This window comes from Passer montanus, unplaced genomic scaffold, assembly GCF_014805655.1.
Source record: "Passer montanus isolate IOZ18808 unplaced genomic scaffold, ASM1480565v1 scaffold181, whole genome shotgun sequence".
In the NCBI taxonomy this organism is placed as follows: domain Eukaryota; kingdom Metazoa; phylum Chordata; class Aves; order Passeriformes; family Passeridae; genus Passer; species Passer montanus.
The window spans coordinates 166,018-190,324 of NW_024365493.1; the positions used below are offsets into that span (position 1 = coordinate 166,018).

General features: G+C 55.1%; 1 protein-coding gene across 4 annotated transcripts in view; it reads left to right on the forward strand.

Moving 5' to 3' along the window:
• LRFN5 (leucine rich repeat and fibronectin type III domain containing 5) overlaps positions 1 to 24,307 on the forward strand; it is a 41,036-nt gene that overhangs the window by 298 nt on the left and 16,431 nt on the right. The window contains exon 1 of one of the 4 annotated variants that reach the window (XM_039705648.1): positions 59 to 93. The exons of the other annotated variants lie outside the window; for them this stretch is intronic. The gene's annotated coding sequence lies outside the window, so the exon portion shown is untranslated. Of the gene's footprint in view, positions 1 to 58; positions 94 to 24,307 lie in introns of those variants that run through there. 4 annotated transcript variants of the gene reach the window in all.

Genomic DNA, 24,307 nt, shown 5'->3' on the forward strand with positions numbered 1-24,307 from the left:
TGCCACGCCAGCGCCCGCAGCCCGCCGGGGCCCGGCCGCGGCCGCACCCGCAGGGGACGCGCTCCGGCCGCCGCCCGTCCCCGGAGGCACCAGGTAACGCGAGGGGAGTCGCGCCCGGCACATCTGCATTGCACCGCGGTACCGGCCCAGGGGACGGGGCGGGGGGTGCGGGGCGGCCCGGCCGGTGCCGAACGCCCCGGTCAGCACGACCCCGCGGCGCGGCGGGGCCGCCGGGACGACGCCCTTCCCGGGAGGGCGGCGGCCGCGGGCGCTGGCGCTGCGGCGCTGCCCGGGCGGGCGGAGGCGCCGCTGTTCGCGGAGCCATCCCGGGGCGCTCCCGGGGGGGCTCGGGGGTGCGGGGCTCTGCCGGAGGGCGCAGGAACCCCCGGCTCCCCCCGGCCCGTCCCACCGCCCCTGGCCGCCACTCGCACCCCGCTCTCCCCGCCGCTCTCTCCCTGGGGCCGCCGCGGTCCCCCGCGTCCCGGGATGCGGCTGCGCCCCACTCTCCTCCGTCCCCTGCGCCCCCTCCGTGGCGAGCACCGCTGTGTGCGGGAGAAGAAATGTAGGACAGAATGGCCCTTCCCCGCCATCGGGAAGGTTCCCGTTGGGGAGATGGCAGAGCAGCGGCGGAGGAGCGGCGGAGCCTCGCAGCCATGTTGGTGTCGGAGCATCAGCCCTCGCGGCTGCCGTGCGGGAGCGGGCATGGCTGGGCCAGGTGCACTGGGGAAGCCTCTCCCGGGCTGGCCCTTCCCAGCATGGACTGGGGAACACTGGATCTGCGGTTCCTCTGCATCCTGGGACAGCAGCTCTTCCCTTCCTCCCTTCCAGTCTGTTGCATCTCCGGGGCACTCGTTATGTTGTGTGTGTGGAACAGAGGCATGTGTTGGTCCCAGCTGTGGTCGTGAACTCGGCCTCAGCAGTCCTGGAGACCAGGGTGGGACAGCAGGTGCCCCCAGCCAAGCCAGCCCCGTGTGGCCTTTGGCTGCGTGCCGTGGAATGGCCAGGCTGGGTGTCCCTGCCCTTGGCCATCGTGCTGGCGTGCTGGTGATGCTCCCCACCCACGCTTCCATTTCGCATGTTCCTGTGTGACACGTGGTGTCAGCTTGTTCCTTCTGAGCATCCTCGGGCGAGCGCTGCGTGTCCAGGGCTGCTCGGGCCGGCACAGCCAGCCCGCTGGCGAGGCGAGATGGATCCATCCTGGAATTGAAGCCGGTTTGGTTCCAGCCGTGCCTCTGCAGATGGAGGGGTCTGGGCTGGCCCTGGCAGCAGTGATCCTGGCCGTGGCTGTGTCCAGGGGCGTGGGGCAGTGCTGCCCAGATGGACTGTGTGTGCTGGCTCTGGTGTGTCCTGGTGTGGCAGGACTGCATCCCAGCTGCCTGGAGCTGGGTGCTCGGGGCTGTGTGTGCTGCCACAAGGACTCCAAGTGGGCACCCTGGTCCTGTGTACAGGCCACGCCTCGGAGCTGGCCCATGGGCTCTGTGGTATTCCAGAGTTGGTCGGTCCTGGCAGAGGTGTGCCAGGCCTGGCAATTCCACTGCTGGTCTGGGAGTCAGGTTTGGTTTTGCACAAGCAGCCGTAGCAGAAACTGAGTGTTCTCAGTGCCCAACACCTTCCCAATCCATGTTGCTAAATATATACTGCACTCAAGGGATTATGCATTTGTTTAAATGCATAATAAATGTGTTTAAATGCGTAAGGCTGGATCATAATGCACACCAGAGTTTGCCAGTTTGGCCTCTAGTTACAAGCCTCTCTAAGATACATCTCCAGGCATATTACCTCATCTTTCTGCTTTCAGAAAGAGCAGTTCTTGGTCTTATCATGGCAGGGCAGTCAGTGGAAGCGAATCCTGGATATGTCAGGTACCCAGCACAAGTTAAAGCTGAACTAGTTCTCCTGTTCAGCAAACACTTCCCAGTGCTGGAGGGGACTTGAGATTGACCCATTCCACCAAAGACATGCAGCTGCACAAGTGGCCTCCAGATTGTCCTATCCCAGTGAGAGCCGGTGGGCTGAGTGCTCCTGTCATCCTTACAGCCAAGAGAAGCTCCACTCAGCTGCTCAGGAGGGTGCCTCAGGGGCTTGGTTTGAATTTTTCATGCAGTTCTGTTGTCTGGAGAGGGTCCTGTTGGCCATCAAAGGTGTGAGTGGGGCCAGGGGGAGGAGGCTGAGAGGTGGCTACCCAGCCCAGGATCTGGCTGCCCAGCTGGATGGGAATGTGGGAAACCCAAGAAGAGATGTGGCTGAGCAGCATGGCAAGGAAAAAACAGATCTTCCTCATATTTTTGAGAAAGATTAGAGGGGATGTGAAGGCGGGTGCATCGGGAAGGATGGCCTTGGCACACTGGGTGCCTGCCTTGGGTAGGTGGAGCATCCCGAGGTGCCTGGAGGGCTTGTCCCTCTGCTGGGGCACGGGTAGTTCAGAGGCTGGAGAGCTAATGGCTTTCCACTGCTGATCGATACTGCCTGTGCTTTCAGATGTGGTGGCGGGCTGGGTTTTATGGAGCAATCTTTGCATATTCCCTGCACAAGCAGCTGGGCCCGAGCGCTGCTCTAATGGCCTCGCTATTAGCGGGCTCAGAACCTGAGCCAGGCTGAAAAGGCTGTGTAAGTGCTGCTCAAGCGTTTTGGGCCAGGCATATTCCATGCATTAGGGAAGATTTGTACTCTTTGGACCAGACATCACTGAGTGTTGTCTATTTATACACATCTAAATATATCCTCTGCAGTCTTCAGACTTTTCTAGCTAGTAGTAAAATTACTTTTCAATATCATGCTATTAAACCATGCTTGCTGACACTATCTGATGAAGTTTGTGCTAGGAGAGGCTTATGTGTGTGTGTTTGTTTTAAATAAAAACTGTTCTTGAGGTAATTACCTAAAATGCTTTGGAAACAAAAGCTTGTTGTCTGTGTGGCTGGGTAGCAGGGAGAAATGTGGTCGAACAGGAGCAGCTCTGGAGACATGCTCAAGGCTGGGAAACCAAATCCAAACCTTATCCAAAGTATAAGGTTTTGTTGCTGAAGAGTGAACCATTCTTTCTAGAAAGTTTTTACCAAATAATCATGCACTTTGCAGCAAAATAGAAACATTTGCTTCAAATTAGTCAGATACACCTTCTGGTACTCTGGAGTTTGAGATGTCGTTCTGAAAACAAAATGACAAATCTTGAAGTAACGTAGGTTATGGAATTCCTCTGCAGTGCCCAGATCCAGGCTGTGGAGGTGCAGGGCTGGGTCTGTGTCCCTGTGTGCAGCTCTCTGGAGCTGCTGTGGGTCTCAGTGGGGCTCCTGAGGAGGGCTGGAGACTCAGCTACACCCCCGACAGCCCATGGGCTTGTGGCTGGGTGGTGGTGGCAGAGATGGCTGGCTGATGCCTGCAGCCCAACATGGAACAGTGATGGCCATTGTTTTGTTTTCTGTAGCAGCTCTTGCTGTCGGTTCTTGGAGAGCTAAGAGGCTGCAGAGGAGGGGAAAAGGGGCTGGTATTCACAGGGGAGCAGAAATGAGGAGAGGAGGACAGGGCTCTTGGAGAAGGCCCTGGCCCAGAGCCCCTCGAGCCAAAGACAGGTGCTGATCCCCAGGCGCCCCAGGTCCCTTGGCTGGGGCTCTGGGCTCCACGAGGTCTGTGGCGTGGTGACATGGTGTGGTGCCAGGAGCCGTGTCCTGCCCCGTGGGCTCAGGTGCGTGTGAGGGTGACTGAGGTGTCCGAGGGCTCCCTGCCTGTGTGCCCCATCCCTCCTGGCTCGCTGGGCACCGAGCTGCAGGCCGGGCACACCGTGCCCTGAGCTGGGCAGCACCTTCTGTGTGTCCATGGGATAAATGGCTGTACAGTCGTGTTTGTTTGGAGCAGGCTGGATGATGTAGAAGGTGGTTTGTCAGATGGCTAACTGAGGCAGTAATGGGAGCCTTGGTGGGTGCCTCTAATTGTGTAGCACGTGGCCATGGGACCTCAGAGTATTTGAGCCAGTTCCCAATGCTGCAGAGCTCGTGTCCAATGCTGTGGTTTTGAGTCTGCTCTTGTAGATGAAGCTTCTCCCCAGGAACTGTCTCATGGCAAAACATTTCCATGAAAACATATGATTAGGTAGCTTTGCTTTAAAGTGGAGTATCTTTTTTCCCTTGAAGTTTTTATTTAGGCTTCTCTGTCAAGATCATGTTGGAATTCTTTTGGATTGCAGACAGATAAAACTCTTCAGTTTTTGTTGCCTCAGCATTGTCTCTTTGCCAGAGAGCTGATATTCCCTGCGTATTTATTTCCAATTATTTATACTTCCTGGTCTCTGTAGTTGGCCATGGGGGATGGAGCAGCAGGAGCCCACCACAGTGAGCTGTGACAGCTCTGTGAGTCCTGCAGCAGGTCTCACCAGCTGTGTACAAGGAAAGCACAAACAATGAGGAAAAGGCATGGTGGAGAAAATCACACTGAGAGGAATCCCCAGGATGGGTTCTCAGTCCCCTGGTGCTGCTGGTGCTGGGATGGGATGGGTTTGCCTCAGCACCACTGGGGAGTCCTGCAGAGACGTTCTGCTGACATGGGTGAGCTGCTAGCTCTCCGTGCTTAAGCCAGGCTTAGGAGTGCCTGGGGTGTGAGGTGTCTGCCCCAGCACAGGGAGGCAGTGCCACGGGCACAGGAAGGCAGTGCCACGGGCACAGGAAGGCAGTGCCACGGGCACAGGAAGGCAGTGCCACGGGCACAGGAAGGCAGTGCCACGGGCACAGGAAGGCAGTGCCACGGGCACAGGGAGGCAGTGCCACGGGCACAGTGAGGCAGTGCCACTGGCACAGGGAGGCAGTGCCATGGGCACAGGGAGGCAGTGCCATGGGCACAGGCAGGCAGAGCCATGGGCACAGGGAGGCAGTGCCACGGGCACAGGGAGGCAGTGCCATGGGTACAGGGAAGCAGAGCCATGGGCACAGGGAGGCAGTGCCACGGGCACAGGGAGGCAGTGCCATGGGCACAGGGAGGCAGTGCCATGGGCACAGGGAGGCAGTGCCACGGGCACAGGGAGGCAGTGCCATGGGCACAGGGAGGCAGTGCCACGGGCACAGGGAGGCAGTGCCATGGGCACAGGCAGGCAGTGCCACGGGCACAGTGAGGCAGTGCGACTGGCACAGGCAGGCAGTGCCGCTGGGCTCTGGCAGTGCCAGCAGAGCTCTGGAGCTGCGTCGTTCCTGTTTTCTCCAACGCGCTCTTGCAAGCCCTGATGTAACGCTCCCCGATGGGGCTCGTGGGAGCGGGTCTGAGTAAGGGAGCGGGATTTGTCGCCTTGTCAGCCGTGAGTCAGTGTGCTGCCGGGTACGTGCTGTTTCACAGGAGCCTGTGCTGCCGGCTGCACCGCATCCAGCCGGTGCTGCTGCGCCCGGGCGCTGTGGGCAGGCTGGGTGGTGCCGTGGGCAGGTTTGGTGTCGCGGTGCCGTGGGCAGGTTTGGTGTCGCTGTGCCGTGGGCAGGTTTGCTGTGCTCGTGGCTCCTCCTGACACGTCAGCCTTGTGTCTCATCTCTGCCGGCGCCCAGCTGCAGTGACGCTGCTCTTGGGGACCGGGCTCCAAACTGCACTTGCAAGAAGTGACTGCTGCTTTCTGCGTCTGAGCCTCAGCGTTGGCCGTGGCTGCCTTTGGGGACAGTCTGCCGTGTCACAGGCGGGCAGGAAGGGCTCTGCACACCAACAGTACCCTGGGCAGGAGAGCACTGTGGCCCTGAATGCCTCAGCTGAGCCTGGGCAAGCTGACATAGGCAACTGAGCACCTTTCAGCCTCGGAGTAAAGAACCGGGATAACAGCACGAACCCCATCGAGGCTCCAGTGCTGCCCAGCAGCAGGGTGTCCCAGCAGGCCCTGAGCAGGGGTCCTTGGCGTGGCCTGTGGTGGGTTGGAGATGTGCTGCAGGTGCCTCCAGGTGACCACCTGTCCTCACAGTGTGGGTCTGGTAACGTTCAGGCCCCATAGGCTGTGCTGAGGACCAGGGACGGGGATGAACATGGACACAATCAGCCACCCTGGTGACATGTGGCCTCAGAGGCTCAGCCAGCAGAGCACCTGCATGGGGACTCCTTTGTGGGCTATTCATCACTTGCTGCCCTGGAGTGTTGGGCCACTGAAAACAGATATGTCCTTGTCCCAAGTACATGGCAAGGATTGCATTTAGGGACTGGGGGGTGCAGCCTGCCTTCTAGTGCTCCATGTGCCTTGCACAGAGCCCCCAGCCCACCTGCAGCTGGATCCTGCAGGTGTCCCACATGCACCCCCTCTCTCTGCATTCCCCCTTCGGTGAGCAGTGAGGATCCCTCCACTGGGGTCTGGTGTCCTGAGGTGGCTGAAATGAGAGGTTGCCTCCCAAGGGCTGGCATTCCTGTTGTGTTCATTATTGCCCTGAGTTGGAGACACCTAGCATGTGTTATTTAAGAGGCAGTCTGCAAACATGCATCTCCTGTGGATTGAAGCAATCCTTTGTCCTTCCCTGCCCTAGAAGGAAAACATGATAAACGCTGTGGAAAAAGGCGCGGGAGGTCAGGATGGGTGGTGGCAGCTGCTGTTAGTGCCAGATGAGGACTGTGCTAATTTCTAAGGGAACAGATGAGGACAGTAGTGTTTAAATGAGCATTGTGCTGTGTATCCAGGTGGGTGCCAGCTGAGCTGCCCTGGGGTTGTGGCAGTGTGTGCCCCAGCGCTCCGTTCAGCCCCACCACGCTCCACCAGCTCTGCCAGGGCCTCCCGTGGTGTCTCCAACAGGCACAAAGGGCTCAGCTGAGTGAGCTTCATTTCTTCTAAGGAGCATTAAAGAAGCCAATCAATGTACAGAGTATGTGACTGCACTTAAATTCCATCTGGAAAGTTATAACAGTAAATAAAGAACAATAAGGAGGAGTGAAATTGTGTGGCCAGAAGGATGTGAGACTTGGAATGCTGGGGAGAGGCTGGACTTGCTCCTTGCCATCTGGAATTTGGGTTTAGGTGTTAATAAGGTATCCAAATGGTTCCCCAATGGTCAGTAATGTGTCCCTGGTTTGTACTGGGGTGTGAGGAGATGTGAAGGCTAAAGAGGAGAGTGAAGGACAGCAGTATTACAGCTGCCACACATGGATCAGAGGAACCACTCGTACTCCAGGGGCACACACAGTGTTTCAGTGATGCCAGGCACAGAAAGTCTAACCCAAGCATCTGGGGAGCAGCACACACATCTGCGGGTGTCCCTACAGGGACAGTGTGGAGCACGTGGGTCCCAGCTGCACTCCCGTGCCCCATGCTCTGTGCCCTCCCTGCTGTTGGTGTGCCCAGCCGTGCTGTGTGCTCTGTGCCCAGCTTGTGTCTGTGCCCTGTTCCATCCTTGCCCTCAGCATGGCCAGCAGTGCAAGCTGGAGCAGCAGTGCTGGTGGTTCAGGTGCTGAAGTGGATTTTGTACAGCAGAGGCTTGCTCCTGAGCCCAGGTGTGTGTGCATGAGGCTCATGGAGCAGATACCTGCCTCCTGCAGAGCGAGGTTTCCCTCTGCCAAGGCTTTTGAAGAGTGACGAATTTCACAGAGATAGTTTTGGTGTACATCTGCAGTAGCAAGTTGTGTGAGGCAGCAGAAGGAGATTTCTAGGCTGGAGGATGGACGAGGAGGACCCGCGTCCCCTGTGTGTCTGGGAGTCAGGTGGGACTGTGTTGGCAAGGCCCGGTGAATGGGGAGTGGATGGGGGCTGGAGGCACTGGTGGGGCTGCAGTGCTCCCTGCCCACCATGCTGTGCCTGGAAGGGGCTCTGGTGGGGGTCACCCTGCAGACCAGGGTGGGCAGCAGCCCGGGAGGAGGGGGCTGCAGGGCTGGGGGCTGCAGGGACAGGGTCTGAGTGCCAGCTGCTGCTGTGGTAGTGGTGGCAGCTCCTCAGCCTCGGGAGCAGCGCTGGGAGGGCTGTGCTGGGTGTGCTGGTGGTGTGGAGCAGGGCAGAGAGCTGGCTCAGCTCCCTTTCAGCTCAGCCCAGAGCCGACTGCTGGCATATGACACTCGTTATCTCTGCAGCTCAGAAACGCAGTGCTCAGGGCATCCTGATGGATTTGTGACACTTCCCATGGGACTCTGTGCTCATAAACCAATTAAAGGATTACATCCTTGTAATGTGGAGAGTATTCTTTGTTTATTAAGTAATGCAGGTATAATTCAATTAGTGGCAGACTGACCTGCTGATGTCAAATGTGGATGCCAGTCAGGTTGGCCTCAAGTTCTGTCCCCCCAGATGGGAGCAGCAGGAGCTGAGGGGAGCAGCTGCCCCTCCCATAGCTCCCTGTGCACAACGTGGAACTGGGGGAGGTTTCTTGTGGCTTTTACTGACGTGTTTCCTTTACAGAGTCACAGAATCCCAGAATCATTTGGGTTGGAAAGGACCTTATGCCTTATTCCACCCCCTGCCGTTGCAGGGACACCTTCCACCATTCCAGGCTGTTCCAAGGCCACTGCAGCCTGGCCTGGGACACTGCCAGGGATCCAGGGGCAGCCACAGCTGCTCTGGGCACCCTGTGCCAGGGCCTGCCCACCCTCACAGGGAGGAAGTTCTTCCGTAGAAATGAAATGGTTTATTACTATGAGGTGTTTTCAGGCTGGGCTGAGTGTTTCCTGTTTGTTGTGGCTCAGAAAGCCCTGTGTCACCAAACAGTGTCCAGGGCACAGCCTGTGCCCCCGTGCCCCCCTCTGGGTGACTGTGGGTAGCTGCAGTCCCCTCCCTGTGCCCAGCTCAGGCTCTGCCACGTGCTGCTCCATGTTCCTGCAGCAGTCTGGGCTGCACGAGTGCCACGGGGTGCAGGGGTGAAGCTGCTCCTTTGGTGAGGTCCTGAGTGCTGGGAGTCCTGTCCCAGGGAGACCCCTCTGCTCTGGGCCTTGGCACAGCCCAGGGCAGGCAGGGGGCTGCAGGTGTTCTTCCCTCTGGAAAGGGGAGCAGGGGCTGGTGGGTGACTCGTGGTGCCTTGGCACCTGAGCAAAGCGCTGGCTGGGCACCTGCCTGCCAGGAAGGGTGGGGAGAAAGAGACGTGTAAAATGCCCTGTACAGCAGTGAGGCTGTGCAGGAGTGACTCTGGAGCACAACAGGACTGATTCAGCAGATTTGGAGAATAAATTAAAGTTCAAATCTCAGTAAGGGGTAATTTGCTCCTAGGTGAGAGACAATGGAACTCAGCACACCACCAGTGTGTGACTGGGAACAACTGGGTGCAAAAGGTGTTTCCAGACTGCCAGACCTTTCCAGAAAGATCAGTATGTTTCAGTGTCCTGAATAATAAATGCTGGTCAGAAGCCTGCTCTGGTTTTCCATGCAATCTAATGACAGAATTGCACTTAGTTTGCAGCACAGATTAAGCAAAACTTTTAGTATTTAATGCAAATATAATGTGGAAAAGGAGGATCTGCACATGTGTGGGGTAATAGAGGCACAAAAGCAGCTCGTGTAGCCTGGCATTGCTGGAGGAACATAAGCATCTGACAGCAGAATTATCTCTGAGGACCACAGACTGACTTGTAAACTGTGGAATAAATTGCTCTTATTTTGTAGCATTTATGTGCTCAGCTGCACTTCACAGGGTTTTGCTTGTCTGGCAATTCCTGTTTGTCAGGTGGAAGCCTTGGACTGCTGGGGGCTGGCAGCTGGTGAGCTCTGAGCTGGGCAGAGGGCACAGCCTGGCAGTGAACTCCTTCCCTGACAGAAAAATACCAGGTAGAGGAGCCAGGAGGGTGATCTTGGCAGCAGGGCAGAGAGGCTGAGGATGCTGCAGAGGGGGAGCTGTCCTGGCCCCCTCTGCCCTCTCCCCTGCAGGGCAGTGCAAGCCCCAGCCCTCAGCAGAGCGTTGCTGCCCTCGTGGGCAGTGGCACGGGCACTGAAGTGGCACAGGCACTGAAGTGGCACAGGCTGCCCAAAGCACGGTGCTGCTGCATCGTCCTCGTGCTCCTGGGGCTGCTGCCTGCCACAGCCTGTCTGTGATTCTGTGAAACCTCTCAGGTGCTGCTTCTGTCACTGCAGCTTCAGCAGCTGCTTCGAATCCTTCCAGAATGACAAGGTTTGAGTTGCTTTTCCTGGGGACAGGAGTGGGAGCTCAGGATCTCCGTGCCCAGTCCCAGGCTGGCAGCTCTGCTGCCATGCTCAGGCTGGCAGTGATCCGCTCTCCTGACGTGTTTCCTGTTCCTGCCCTGGTGCCATGCAGTGCCAGGCTGTTCACCTTGCCCTGCTCTGCTCCCAGGGATGGCATTCCAGCCTCAGGGCTGTGTGCTGTGGCACAGTTGAGTTGTGTGGGATTCAGTTTTGGTCCTTCAGAGCGTCAGTTTGTGTCGAAGCACAGATGCTGTTCCCCATGGGTTCAGTTGCAGGTACAGCACTTCTGGGCACGCAGGAGCAGCAGTCCTGCCATGTTCCCTGCTCCTGAGGTCAGGATCACAGAGTAGGACGGAGTTCATGGAGGGGCTGGAGCTGGGAGGGGACTGATTGCTGCTTAGTGAAGGGGAAGGGAGACACTAGAGGGATGTCCACTCCCAGCACACGAGGACAGTGTTGGAAACAGCAACCTGCCCACGTCTCTGGTGGCTTAGAGCTGATGCAGATCCGTGCAGATGTTGGCTTCCTCTCTGCACTGTTTGTGGTCACCTGTGCTCCTGGGGCTGAGGCAGGACAGGGCTGAGTGGCAGGTTCAGGATGATCTGGGCGTGTGCTGATGCATGGTGCAGGCTCCCAGCAAACGGGGAGGAGGAGGAAGAGGAAGAGGAGGAGGAGGAGGCATTCCTGGGCTGCAGCACACGTGCAGTGGTGCTGGGCTGCCTGCAGAGCAGTGGTGCTGGGGCTGTGGGCAGCAGGAGGGCTGCAGTGCTGGGTGGGCACAGTGCTGGGGACAATGTGCTCCTGTGTCCCTCTCCTGCCCATGCTGGGCATGGAATGAGTCCTGCAGGAAACCCCTGTTTGTCGGACTGGTGCCAGGAAGATGGTTTGCCTTTTTTTTCTGTACCTTTTCTATAGCTTTGATGTATCCTTAGTATTCTTAGCATGCATCCTTGTAATTCCTTAAGTCGGATAACTCAGCATAGTCCTAATATTCTGTTAGGTCAGGAGACCAAACATCCTAAAGGCCTCATAACAGGAGACCATAAAACCTTACACTGTCTTGGGAAACCAGGGTCCCCTCTGGAACACATCCTGTCAGCTGGAGATTTGGCTCATCCTGGGGGGAGTTCCAGGGATGGGGGAATATCACACCATTCATCCAGGCCTCCCATCAGGGCGTCCTTGTTAGCTGTGCTAATTTGTAAGGTCTGTAAGTGGCATATGTGATCTGTTTGTGTGTATTGCGGCACGTTCCACCTTGGAGAAGTGGTGCACCAGTAAGGATCCTTATTAAAATACCGAGGTTAAACCCCCTTATCCCTTAGCTGTATGTGGCTCTCAAATTTTCAAAACCAGGGGGAGGCATCAGGACCTCCTTGCTGCGGCAGAGGTGTCCGTGCCTGTGTCACACAGAGGGTTTGTCACATGCTCTCTGTGTGTTCCCAGGTGTTGTCACAGGGCACAGAGCTGATGGCTGGAGCCTCTGCTCGGGGTGTGGGCCGGGCTGCTGTCTGTCAGCCTTGGTTATGGGACACCAGGCTTCCAAACAGGACCACTTTGCTTTGCAAAAAGTCTGTCTCAGTATAATTCCAGCTGTGCCCTTGTGGGTGCCCGTGTGGAGTGCCCGTGTGTGGTAAGGCAATTGCAAAAGTGGCTCTTGCACTGGGAGGATGCTGTGGGGACAGCTGTGTCTCATTCAGGTGATGTGGGGGAAAGGCTGGCTGGGCTGCTGTTTGTCAGCCTTGGTTATGGGACACCAGGCTTCCAAACAGGACCACTTTGCTTTGCAAAAAGTCTGTCTCAGTATAATTCCAGCTGTGCCCTTGTGGGTGCCCGTGTGGAGTGCCCGTGTGTGGTAAGGCAATTGCAAAAGTGGCTCTTGCACTGGGAGGATGCTGTGGGGACAGCTGTGTCTCATTCAGGTGATGTGGGGGAAAGGCTGCCTGGGAGTCAGGAGATGCTGCTGCAGGAGATCCTTCCCTAGGAGACCCTGCTATGGGAGATCTGGGGATTTGTTTGTCTCCTTCTGTGTGAGTTTAACTGATGGCACATAGCAAAGTAGCACATTCCCTAATTAACACGAGTTAGAGACAGAGTGAGGCATTGCCCTGTCCGTTTCAGTGGTGGGAGCTGTCCTGTGCTGTGGACAGAGCTGCTGATAGGAACCCCTTGTCCCCATGTCATTCCTCAGTGCCAGAGCCAGCAGAGGAGCTGTTCTTGTGCCTGGTACTGTCCCAGTCCCCCAGAGCTGAAGGTGGCTTCCTTCCTCTCCCTCAGTGCAGAGCAGGATTCCATGTCTTAGGGCTCTCCTGAGACCAGGCTCTGTGTTTTCTGGCACTGCTCCTGGAGCTCTCCTGTGCTGCCTCTGTTGGTGGCTGTGTTCCTCCCAGCAGCTCCTGGGTGGTCTCGGTGGGTTTTGGCAGCCATGGGCCTGATGGTGACGCTTCCTCTGGTCACAGCCATTTGAGAGTGGCAGCCTCTGCCAGGATGTTTTACTTTGGCAAATTTACTCTTGCCCCAGCAGCCTGATCCAGGGGAAAGGGGCTCTGCCCATGCCAGGGGGTGGAACTGGGTGGTCTCCAAGGTCCCTCCCAACTCACACCACTCTGGGATTCTGTGCTCCTTCAGAAGATCCTCAGGTCCTGTTCGTGGGAGCTGTGTAAGGTCCCTGTGCCCACAGAACCAGCACTGCTGGAGCTGCTGGCTGCTGAAAGGCCTTGGAAACGAGTCAGTGCTGTGAGCAGGATTGGAAGTGCTGCCCTGGGCATCATTCTGCTCTGCTCTGTCCCCTTGCTGGGACACTGAAGTAATTTAGTTGTCTCCAGCTCCCCCACCTCATTCTTAATTACAAAAGTGAACAAGAGGACCAGACAGCAGAAGAGATAGGCAAGGGAGAGCTTAGACAGCAAAGCTGAGAATGAAAAAAAAAGTTATGGATTCCTTAAAGTAATTTTTTTTTCCAGTGAAAGTCTTTCTTATTAAAAGAGATTCAATTGGCATTGGGTCTTTGCAGCAGAAATTAAGTGCATGCAAAAGAATTTGTGTATCTCAAGAATCTCCAGTACAGCAGGAAGGGCATGACACCTTTGGTTTTCTTTAATATAAGAAAACTTGTATTTAAAAAATGGTGAAAAACTTAAAAAAACCAATCCACAACAACACATCTGTTGAAATGTTGGCAAATGGCTGTGGTACTTGTCTGATTTTCTTTAATATAAGAAAACTTGAATTTAAAAAATGGTGAAAAACTTAAAACCAATCCACAACAACACATCTGTTGAAATGTTGGCAAATGGCTGTGGTATTTGTCTGGCACTGGGATCTGCTGTGATGTCCCCTCACACTGTACCTGCCCCCTGTCCCCTCTGCTGTCACCTGTCCTCCTCCCTGGGGCCACTGGATCCATTTCAGCTCAAGCCTGTGGGTGCTTCCTGAGCTGTAACCAAGGAGCAGCTGCTCCTGTGTCAGGGAATAACCAGGAAATTGTCAAGGCAAGCTTCTCTGCTGAAAAATGACATTTTTTGGAATACAAAGTGCTCTTCTCGAAGTGTTTCCCATCGGATGGCTTTTCCCTGTATTTGGGCCAGGTTTTGGCGTGGCCTGCCCGGGGTGGGGCTCTGTGTGCCCCGGGGTGTGTGGTGCTGGGCCAGGCACCCCGAGCCTGGGGTTCCCTTGTGCCACAGGCACTGCAGGCACTGCTGGTGGCACTGAGCCCTGGCAGCTTGGGGATTTGGGCTCTCCAGAAATAATTGTGAGGAAGAAGATGGATTCTTGCTCTGTTCAGAGTGAAACAAAAGTTAAAAAACTCCCAGTGGCGTTCCCGGTCATCATCTCTGTGTTTGTCTCTCACTTTCTCTCATCTCCTTGTGCAAACCCGGGAGTGTCTGAGCAGCAGCAGTGCCAGGGAGTGGCTGGGGATGGTGTTTGGGTCTTGCTTGTGGCACCTGGGACCCTGTTCTGCCCTTTGAAGCTTGGAGCTCTCCCTCTGTCCCCTCTTGCCGGGGTGTGACAGGGACACGTCACACAGACACGTTCCTGTGCCATGGAGCTGGGAGATGACTGCTGGAATCTGAAATGCAGGGAGCTCCCAGAGCTTTGGGCCTCTGAGCCAAAGCTCAGAATTAAACCCAGGATTTGATCTGAACCCTTGGAAAAGGCTCCCAAACTGAGGTGCCAGAAGGAAGAATGTGGATTTAGAATTTAAAGCAGAGACACGTTGAGCTGAGGAAAGTTTAGAGTTCTAGAGTTTTAAATATAAAAGTAAAAGTAGTTCCAGAGGTGAACAAGGAGTTTAGGATGCAGCACTGTGGGTTTGTGTGCCATAACATGAGTGGCTAAGGAAGCTCACACTGTAGCATGGCTCCATAAGATGAAATATTTAAGGATTGGGTCAAAAACATAAATATCCTTGTTGGCAGTGTTTTATTGGTCAATAACTCCTTAAAAAGTCTTGTAACTGAGGGTCTTGTGACCTTCTGAGGTATGCAGTGAAGATGTGAGCTGAACTCACCCTTCTGCCTGTGTAGAAGATAAGAAATTAAATCACATCATCAAAAACAACTAAGAGGTCCCGTCTCTAACTTACTCAAAACTCCCCACAAGTGAATTATCACAGATGAAGAGCAATGATGTATTTTTAAAGAGGACATCGTGTGGAGGGCAAAGTGTCTCTCCCTCTCTGCTTTGATTTCTGGGCATAATTTGAAGATAACTCAGTTAGCTGCAGTAAAGTAATGCTGATTTACTCGAGGTAAGAGTTTGAGGTTCCTTGTTTTGTTCCTACAAGCATTTCCCTGCACAATGCTTCTCTGCCTCCTCTTGTGAGAGGGAAACTGTGTAATTTTCCTGATATTAATTAAGATAAGAGACAATTATGCCAAAATGTATTAAAAGGGAAATAAATAAGTGTAAAACATGCCCAAACTCCAGATCACAGTCCCTGGCCTGGCTGCTGGCACCCCAGGCAGGGGTCTCTGTGGGGAGCAGCTGTGGGGGCTGAGGGGGGGTCCGGCTGTGCTGCCACTTGGGATCCACCTGGACTTGGTTTGCCTTTGAAAATCTTGCTGTTTGGGGAAGGCTCACACAGGGAGGGCTGTGCTGTGTGAGCTGAGGTGTGTCTGTGCCTGCCCAGGTGTGGCACCACGTGGGACACATCTCCTCGTGCCCGGAGTGCTGTGTGTGAGGAGATGCTGTGTGCTGGAGATGCTGTGTGCTGATGCTGGGTGCTGTGTCTGGAGCTGTGTGACAGAGCTGTGTGCTGTGACAGAGCTGTGTGACAGAGCTGTGTGCTGGAGATGCTGTGTGCTGATCCTGTGTTCTGGAGCTGTGTGCTGATCCTGTGCTGTCTCTGGAGCTGTGTGCTGACCCTGTGCCATCTCTGGAGCTCTGTGCTGTCTCTGGAGCTGTGTGGTGTGCTGATCCTGTGCCGTCTCTGGAGCTCTGTGTTGTCTCTGGAGCTGTGTGCTGTATGACAGAGCTGTGTGCTGATCCTGTGTGCTGGAGATGCTGTGTGCTGATCCTGTGTTCTGGAGCTGTGTGCTGACCCTGTGCTGTCTCTGGAGCTGTGTGACAGAGCTGTGTGCTGATCCTGTGTTCTGGAGCTCTGTGCTGACCCTGTGCTGTCTCTGGAGCTCTGTGCTGACCCTGTGCTGTCTCTGGAGCTGTGTCAGTGCTCTGTGCCACTGATGCTCCAGATCAGGGCTCCCACTGCTGCCTTGCCATGCTGGTGCTGGGCAGGGAAGCACAGGGGCAGGGTGAAGGTGCTGACCCTGCCAGCTCCACTCCAAGCTCCATTCCAGACCTGGAAGGGCTGGAGGAGGCGGTGCTGGAGCTGGCAGTGCCCGAGGGTGAGCTCTGATGCTAGTTCCCTTTTGCTGAAGGGTGAAGGATTCTGTTGTTCCACATGGGCACACTGCAGGTGCTGTGCAGCCCCAGCCAGTGCTGCTTACGGCTGGTGGGACTCAGGAGCTGCCCCTTGAATTGGTTCAGAGCACAGTGCTGCTCCTGTGAGCCATGGGGAGGTGCTTTGGGAGTGGCAGTGTGGGAAAGGGTCGTCAGGATCTCCAAGATCTCTGCCTTCTCCAGCCATGGCTGGATGCAAGATGCAGACTCCTACAGCAGGGCTGCAGGCATGTGGTGCAATGGGCAGAGCCTGGCGTGGTCCTCAGCAGCTGCTGTGCAGCTCCTGCACAGCTGGCCACAGCTGTACTGGGGTGTGAACAGAGTGGCTGCAGGTGTGCAGCCCTTGTGAGGCATTGCTGCAGCCCCGGGGCAGGATCAGCCCCAGCTGTACAGCTGGAGCTGGGGAGTGGGTGGCCATCTGTTGGCATCCGTTTCTTGAGTTCTGTGGGAATCTTGCCATAGCAGCACGATTGATCAAATTTTGAAGCAGCAATTAAACTCTAAATTTCTTTGCCAAAGCCTTAAGTATGTCTCTTATCTGAAACGCTCAGACTCTTTGCTGAGTGAAGAACATTAGGACCAAGAGACCCATTAAATTTTCTGGCACAGACAAAGGAGATAAATCCTGCAAACTGATGGGATTGCATGTGGCAGATCTGATGGTATCTGCTTCATGCACTGAGATGTAGAGGAGGAAAATTACCTTTCAGAATAATTTCTCTAGGCTAGAAGTTCTGGAAGTGGCTGTCTTTTCTTTCTCCAGAAATCAGTGTAAAGTGGTTGTGATCTTGTCCAGCTGAAGGGAAACCTGTTTTATTTGCTACTATTACTTTTTCTGTCCTACAAGGTGTTTGATGCATCTTTTGGAAGCAGAGGAAAGGACACAGTGCTATTCTGTCAGCCCTGGCCTGAGCAGTTCACACCACCTCTGGTCAGCATGTTCACAGACTTTTCAGAACTGTCATTCTGATGTAGGTGAGGTCACAAACAGTCGTGCTTCAACTTCTGGTGTCAGTGATGCTGTCCTCCACTAATCCATAGTCTGCAAGTCCGGGAGCTGTGGTTCATTAATGTCAGTAGCTCAGCTCTGAGCTGTGCTCTCTGGCCACAGCTTCCATCCTAACAACGGCAGACACCAGGGCCAGCATTACCCCAGTGGCCCTGACAGCAGGGCTTAGTAATGTGAGGTGACAGGGGGTGGAGAAGTGGCTAATTAACAGATGAAATAATGAGGCACTTGCTCATTAGTGTCCTGGTGGCACCTTGTTTAAAGCTGTGGGTAGGAAGCACCTGCTGGGAGCCAGCAGCACTGGGCTGAGGGGGCAGGGGGGCTGCAGGGGCCGAGATTTCTGCTGCAGCTGCCCTTTCACCACCCCCTCACAGCCCATGCTCCTGCCAGAGCACTGAATTACACAGCCATCAGGGCTGCAGGAGCTTGCCAAGAGCCTCGAGTCCCACCCTGTCCCCAGCCCAGAGCTCTGAGTGCCACCTCAGGAATTCCTGGGACATCTCCAGGGATGGGTACTCCCTTTTCGGGAAGAAATTCTTCCTATGCCTAAGGGGTTTAATTCTTTGCTCCACTGCACAAAAATGCATCTGCACACTGAGGGTCTTTTTTGTGCCAAAATATCTGTCTTCTGAGATTGGTGGAAGTTTTCTAATTAACACGTTCAGTGTCCTTGGGTCAGGTGCCAGGTGCAGGAGGAGGACTACACCTGAGATATACACATAAGCCTGTTACAGGGCTGGACCTCACAAGGCAAAGTGGGACATGCACTGGGGTGATACAGAAGTTTTCTGTGATTATTTCTGTTTGCCATTTGCAAAGGAGTAGCGAAATGCAAACTCATGGCAGCTGTTTTCTACTGCTACAGGAGCTAAGAAAAAGGTTAAAAAGTGACAGTTTAAGTAAGGCACTTTAACAGTGGCAGAGCTGGATAACTGGTACCCAGGAGTATTAAAATAATTGGCCGAGGAGCTCCCTGAGACAGTAATGGTTTATTTTTAACAAATCCTGAAATGCTGAAGATGAACCAGAGGCATGGGAAAAGGCTAATGAAAATTGATAGAAAAATTAAATATGATTTGGTCCAGGGGGAATTGTGCCATATGCTCCTCCTGGGCTGGATCCCTCTCCCACTGGCTCTGCTCTCCTCCCACTCCCCTCCCTCATCGTTGCCACCACAGGCTCTTCCTGCAGACCTGGGCAATAAAGCAGTGAGACCTCCTGTCCTTCCTGCTGCTGTTGGATGTGTTGCTGGGACAGCAGGGCCATGCTCAGCCTCTCTCCCCGCCTGTCCTGGCATGTTTGGTGGCTGATGCCGTCAGAGGCTGTGTGACAGATGCTGCTCCTGGACACTGGTTCCGTGGCAGTCCCACAACACACAGCCTCTGCCACCTGCACCAGCCTCTGGTGTCCCCAGCCTGGGAGGTGCCAGCTGCACAGCTGTGGGATGTGCCCATGTGATGGGTGCTGACCCAGCAAATGACCAGTCCCTGTCCCTGATCATGCTGCTGATCTTGACTCACCAACTCTCCTTCCAGGGCCAGGCTGTGCATTTCACAGGCTCCTGAGGGTCTCCTGTCTCCATCCTGCCCAACAGCTTTCCTTACCTGTTTCCCTGTGCATGGAGGCCTCTCCAGAGCAGATCCTTAAGCCCTTTGGTGTGATGGCTCTGCTGCCTCTCAGCAGTCAGGTGGCAGTTCTGGAGAGAGCTGAGGTGAGCCCAGGGCACAGGCTGTCATCTCCTGACTGTGCAACAGAGATGTGTGTTACCTTGTGCTCCCAAATGTGCTTTTCCCTCTTTCTGAGAGGGCCAGCTCCCTGAGCGTGGAGCCCAGTGGAGATGCAGTGAGTTGTGGTGTGCCTCACCTGAGGCAGCTGAGCCCCACCTGAGCCGGGCTGCTGCACAGGGCTGTGCTGGGGATCCCCACAAACCCTGAGCACCCCTGCAACTGAGCGTCTTGTGCCCAAACATCCCTGCATCCCTGTGCTGGAGCATCCCGGTGTCTGGGCACATCCATGTGTGTGCAGCTGAGCAGCCCTGTGCCTGAGCCTGTCTGTCCTTGGCCAGCATCCCTGGGGCAGTCTCTGGGCTCCACTGCCACCTCCCTTTACTCCTGTCCTCCCCCGACTCCGCCGCTGATCCCAGTTTGCTGTCTGTCCTGCTGCCAGGCTCTGTAACATTTCCTGCAGCTTATCATTACTTTCTTCTGTTCTTATTCCCTATATCAGGAAACCATAAATATGTATTTTAGAGCCGTCAGATTTTTCAAGTGTGTGGAGTGCTGCCTCCTGAAAAATCCCAGCAGCAGATTTTGAGCCAAAGGGAAGATTGCAAAAATAGTTTCTCCCTTATGGCACATTGAAAGTTTCCCTTTTAGGCGAAATTGCCCAACCCTGACAGATGTATCTGAAGTTTTGAAAAATATGAGTCCCAGTATTTCACTTAAACTGTCATTCTTGGTAAAGGAAAATATTCCTTTGGTATGCCCATTGATTTCCTTTGGATCTAAATAGGGACTGAGGTCTGTCGGGTTCCTGCTGCAGCTCTGTGGTCACTGAGCTCCGTGCATGTGCTGAGCAGCTGTTCCAGGCTGGCTCTGTGGTCAGATTCTGCCCTGAGTTGCTGTGGCAGCTGGGGGGACTGCCCAGAGCCCTGTGCCTGCCTGTGCTGGGGTCTGAGCCCCTTCAGCACAGACATGCAGAACGTGCAAGGAGAGGGAGGGGGTTCTGCTCCGTGCTGGCTCTTTGCTGGGGACTGACCCCTGTTTCTGTCACAGCCTCCAGCCGAGAGGAGGCAGTGACTGCTCCTGCCTCCCCTCCAGTGTCCCCAGAGTGCCACAGAGCAGGGTGCTGGGGCAGGGCTCCTCCTGCCCTGTCTGCATTGCCAGCCCCTGGGAACAGGCTGGGCTAGGGATGGCACTGCCCTGGCCCTGCCCTTGCCCTGCTCCTGGTGCTCTTGGTGCTGGACACAAGCTGTGGGTGGTGGTGGAAGTGCTTGGAATGTACTCCGGGTTGGGTGAGAGCCTCTGGCAGGGGCTCACCTCCTGGGGCAGTGTCACCTCATGTCACCCCTTGGGCTCACCCTGCTGGGCACACAGTGCTCTGCTCACCTTGGGGAGCTCCCTGCTGGGCGCACAGTGCTCTGGTCACCCTTGGGGAGCTCTCTGCTGGGCACACAGTGCTCTGCTCACCTTGGGGAGCTCCCTGCTGGGCACACAGTGCTCTGCTCACCTTGGGGAGCTCCCTGCTGGGCACACAGTGCTCTGGTCACCTTGGTGAGCGGCCTGCTGGGCACACGGTGCTCTGGTCACTCTTTGGGGAGCTCCCTGCTGGGCACACAGTGCTCTGGTCACCCTTGGGGAGCTCCCTGCTGGGCACACAGTGCTCTGCTCACCTTGGGGAGCTCCCTGCTGGGCACACAGTGCTCTGCTCACCCCTGGGGAGCTCCCTGCTGGGCACACAGTGCTCTGGTCCCCTTGGGGAGCTCCCTGCTGGGCACACAGTGCTCTGGTCACCCTTGGGGAGCTCCCTGCTGGGCACACAGTGCTCTGGTCACCTTGGGGAGCTCTCTGCTGGGCACACAGTGCTCTGCTCACCCCTGGGGAGCTCCCTGCTGGGCACACAGTGCTCTGGTCACCTTGGGGAGCTCCCTGCTGGGCACACGATGCTCTGGTCACTCTTTGGGGTGCTCTCTGCTGGGCACACAGTGCTCTGGCTGTGGCACTGCCCTGCTGGACACTGGGGGCTGCAGCAGCAGCTTTAGGTGCCCGGTCCCAGGGCAGTGGGTTCAGCTGGGCTCCTTCTCTGGGCTGGTCTCAGCTTTGGCCTTTTAATGTTTCACAGCATGCCTGGGCCACACAGTCAGTGCCTGTCCTGCCAGGCTGGATTGCCTGGCTTTCCAGACGAGATAACACGCTGGATTAATTAGATAGTGAAGTGCTAATAGCAATTGAAAAGAGATGTGCTTGCTGTGTGCCCCAAGTTTGGATTTATTACTACTACTTTCTGTATGGCCTATTAATTTTTGATGACTTTAGATAAATTGCATTCAGCCTGAAATAAATTAAAATAAGTGCATATAAATCATGTTCTATTCTTGGCTTCTGCAAAACAAATTTCCATTTCATCTCTTGTTGTCCTTCCTTTATTACATGTATCCTGCCGGCGCGTGTCACCCGTTATTGTGATGGAAATGTTTTATCTCCTTGAGATTCCCTGGGTTTGCCTTTGAAGTGTCAGGGCTGCTGTAGACATGGCACATCTTAGATCATCTCAGTAGCTAATTTGGCCACATCTGTTTGATTTACCAGTTAACAAGGCAGACCTAAATACTAAATAGGTGTTCTTCCATGAGAGCGATCTGCGGTTTGTACCCAGTACTCCTTGACATTAAATTAAACTTTAGAACTCAAAATCCAGCTTGTTTTATGACTCACGTCCTCAAGTGATGTTCAGGCAAGTGTAGAGACAACCCTAATAAATGCCGGGTTTTAGATTGTTTAATTTACTATATGTTTATGTAAGAGTACAGCGAATAAGAAAAGAATTGGCCTCAGTTAATGCTGTGACGATTGCAAGATATTGTTACGCAGATAATAAATGTCCATCTGGAGTAAATCGTTGTTAGTTTACTTTTCATTTAATTTGGTGGGCTGTGCAGAAGCAAGGCCATGGAAGAAATAAGTTATTTTTACAGTGCTTGATAAAACCTGCAGACTATTCAGACTTGGAAATCATCTTATGGTTAATCCCCCATTTTCCCTGGTGTGTCATGCTGACAGTGTCACCCTTCACAGTGCTGGTTCCTCTGCTTCTGATTCCCCCAGTTAAAGTGTGTGTGTTTGGTGGGCATGCTTCTGATTCCCCCAGTTAAAGTGTGTGTGTTTGGTGAGCATGCTTCTGATTCCCCCAGTTAAAGTGTGTGTGTTTGGTGGGCATGCTGGGTTTGGCCACAGTGCCCTGGCCAGTACCTGGCTCCCCCTTCACCCTCATCCCTTGCCCAGTGCCCATTGGGGAATGAGAGTGTTTGTGCTTTAAAATGGTGGCATTTGTTGGCAAAGGAAACCTTAAGAATAATTTTATTCATAAACTCATGGAATCCCAGAATGGTTTGGTTGGCAAGGGGCCCTTAAAGTCCATCTTGTTCCATGCATCTGGCATGGGCAAGGACACTTTCCACTGGACTAGGTTGCTCCAAGTCCTGCCCAATCTCGCCTTGAACATTTCTGGGGATGTGGCATCAATAACCTCATTTTTCCATTATTACATATTTATCACAGCAGCAAGTTAGAAGTGGCCAGTGCTGGGTATCCTGTGCTGCTGTAGAGTGGAGTCAGGGATGGAGAGTCCCAGGGAGTTTGGGGTGTGTGGGAGGTTGTGTGTCCACCTGTGTGTCCTGGAGCCTGTCTGCTCACCATTTCTGGAGTCCCTCTCCTGTGCCCCCCTTGGTCCCCTCAGCACCTCTGGCAGCCGCACACAGCTGTGTGGTGTGGTCAGCACCTGGAGGGAAGGGATGGCATCCCAGGGACTGGAGCAGGCTGGGGAGCTGGGGATGGGTGAAGCTCAGCACCACTCAGCCTCGCGGTGCTGAGGCCTCGAGCACTGGTCACTGCTCCATGAGGATGGAGGGTCACAGCCGGGGAATGGCTTGGCTGTGTGGACCCTGGAGCACCTGCTGCCCTTCCCACCCTCCTGGTGGTGCCTTCCATGGGCAGCCCTGGCAGCCGGCACTCGCCAGGCACCAGTGGGTATTTCACAATAAGATGAGAATCCCAGATTTCCTTGTTGTAAGGCTTGCCTGCATGTGGAGTGCTGCTGTCGAGGTGCTTGGGCAGGAGGGGCTGCAGGGACAGTGTGCAGGACAGTGTGCAGGTGACAGTGTGAAGTGACAGTGTGCAGGACACTGTGCAGGGAGAGCAGCCTGCGCCAGGACAGGAGTGGGTGATGGGCTGGTGTGACTGGCACAGCTGGCACTGCTGGTGTCTGGCAGCAGTCAGCAGCAGTTCGGGTGTGCACCCTGAGCTTGGTGCACCCTCTGCTCGTGGCAGGACATGGTTGGTGCCCTGCCACCCCGTGCCCTGGGAGCCTCTGCTGGGGCAGCCTGCAGAGTGCCAGGGACTGCACCGGGGTGGTGCTGATCCTGAGGAGCCTCTTTACCCACACCAGTGCTCTCCACGTGTCCCTCTGAGCGAGACCTGTGGCTGGAGGGTTTGGGTTGGGGCATGCAGGGCCACCATGGCTACCTCACCTTCCCATAGCACCTGGGAATGTATGGCTGTGGAACAGAGGGGTAGAGGAGTGGCAGAGAAAATCCCTTCTCCTCCCTTCCTTTGTGTTGTGTTTTGATGTCGCAAAAACAGTTTTTAAAATGCCACAATACCCCAATTCAATACAAATGTTTGGGTAAGTTAAAAGCTGCCTTGCTTAAACAATTATTCATGGAAGCTGCATGGCTGATGCTGATGTTGGTGTCAGTGCTTGGCATATCTGTGTAATATTTGGTACAGAAACTCTTCAGGAGCTGGAAAGCTTTGTATAGAGTCATGGAATGGCTTGGGTGGGTTGGAGGGTCCTTAAATGTCCTGGTGTTCTGACCTTAAAACACAGTGTGTGTGTACCACTACACCGAAAAGCATCGGTGACATCCCCCTGTGCAGAGCTCTGGCCCTGACTCCTGCACTGCACGCAGGCTGTGGGGTGCAGGGCTGGTGGGCTCAGGGGATGAGGTTGGAAGCTGTCTCTGGCACTGGCAGCCCTAGGCTGGGGTTTGGGAGGGGGCTGCAGCCGGGCTGGGAGCTCTTGGGTGCAGGCAGTGGGGCTGTGCTGCTTTCCCTGTGTTCCATACCACTGCAGGCATGATTCCTGGGGGCTGGAAGAAAGGAAGAGGATGGAATTCCTGATGCAGATTTTATAGAGGGGGCCAGGGAAGTGGAGCAGCCTGTCCGTCTGTCTGACCTGTGGTGTCCACAGAGCCTGGCTGGCTGGCACATGGACCAGTGGCCCTGGGTGCTGGTGGCCATCAGGGCACAAGGACAGTCCTGAGTGGTGACAGACGGTGCCAGCAGTATGTGGTGCTTGTACAGGGGCCAGAGGTGCCTTGGGAGGCTGGTGCTCACTGCTGCTGGGCTAGGAGATGCACTGCTGAGACCTTCGGCCCCAAGGAGCAGGGGATGCCATGGAAAGAGCCCAGCTGGGCTCCTGGCTGTGCCTGCAAAGCTCCTGGTGATTTCACAGCTCCATCAGCTCACTGGGCGTGACAGTGGGCGAGATGGGAGTGCTGAGCTGTCCCTCAGGAATGGGAGGTGATCTCTCCATGTGTCCTTTATCACAGGAGGTTTCTCAGGTGCTGCTGT